At 46.6% G+C, this 1415-nt stretch overlaps 1 pseudogene; it reads left to right on the top strand.

The window, feature by feature from the left end:
• Positions 1-901: 901 nt before the first annotated feature.
• On the top strand, positions 902-1205 carry LOC126023055 (small ubiquitin-related modifier 1-like; annotated as a pseudogene).
• Positions 1206-1415: the final 210 nt, after the last annotated feature.

The following is a 1415-nucleotide window of genomic DNA, read 5'->3' on the forward strand; positions in this document are numbered from 1 at the left end:
CCCTAAGTGGAAGTATCCTCTGAGTACTGTTACTGTAGCCCCCAAAGGAAGACAACCAAGCAAAAAATGTGTTACCATTTTATTATGTAATAGTAATATCTACATTCCCTTCCTCCCTCCCTTCCTCCCTCCCTCCCTCCCTCCCTCCCTCCCTCCCTCCCTCCCTCCCTCCCTTCCTCCCTCCCTCCCTCCCTTCCTCCCTCCCTCCTGCAACCTTCGGTGGGAATGAAGGTCGCTATTAATTTGTGGGTTTACTCGAGCAGGCCCAATCTGTGAAGAGAACTTAAGAAGTTAGTAAGAAAAATCCTCAAGACAACGCCTTGATTTATTGCTGGGGAGATCAGCTTTTAAGGGCGAAATACGTCAGGGGGTGTTACAGGTTTTCCACCAATTACAATTGCAAGCACTCATTAGCATAAGCTGGGGGCAGGTAATAGGGAGGGGTAAAAAGGTAGACCTGAGCACATGTTTATACTGAAAGCACAAGATCCAAACAGGGTCTTATAAATTTTACTCAGCAAGCATAAATAAAACATCAGCTGTAATCAAATAATTCTTTTGCTAACACAAAGGCAAATTGCTTTATAATTTTCTTTCTGGCTGGATGTATTGGGCTGCTTTGAATTTACTTTAGTATTTGTCTATTTCCTTTGTCCTCAGGGCATGGGTGTCTCTGGTCGCGTGGGTAACAAGGTCAGGGATTTCTGAGGCACCTTTGTTCTAGTATCCATTAGCTCGGCTCCCCACACCCTCCCTCCCTCCCTCCCTCCCTCCCTTCCTTCCTTTCTTGTTTTGGGGCCACACACGGTGGCACTCAAGAGTTACTCATGGCCGAGCCCCAGCGAGGTCCTGCCTGCCCAAGGCCGCAGCCATGCGGACAGCCCAGGGAGCCAGCGCCACCATGTCGGATCAGGAGGCAAAACCTTCAACTGAGGACTTGGGAGATAAGAAGGAAGGAGAATACATAAAACTCAAAGTTATTGGACAGGATACCAGTGAGATTCATTTTAAAGTGAAAATGACCACACATCTCAAGACACTTAAAGAATCTTACTGTCAAAGCAGGGAGTTCCAATGAATTCACTCAGGTTTCTCTTTGAAGGTCAGGGAATTGCTGATAACCACACTCCAAAAAAACTGGGAATGGAGGAAGAAGATGTGATTGAATTTATCAGGAACAAACAGGGGGTCACTCAAGGATTTAGATATTCTTTTTATTTTTTTTAATCCTCAATCCTTTTTTATTTTTAAAAATAGTTCTTTTGGGGCCCGGAGAGATAGCACAGCGGCGTTTGCCTTGCAAGCAGCCGATCCAGGACCAAAGGTGGTTGGTTCAAATCCCGGTGTCCCATAAGGTCCCCGGTGCCTGCCAGGAGCTATTTCTGAGCAGACAGCCAGGAGTTACCCCTGAGCAC

The sequence above is a fragment of the Suncus etruscus genome, chromosome 11 (assembly GCF_024139225.1).
Source record: "Suncus etruscus isolate mSunEtr1 chromosome 11, mSunEtr1.pri.cur, whole genome shotgun sequence".
NCBI lineage: Eukaryota > Metazoa > Chordata > Mammalia > Eulipotyphla > Soricidae > Suncus > Suncus etruscus.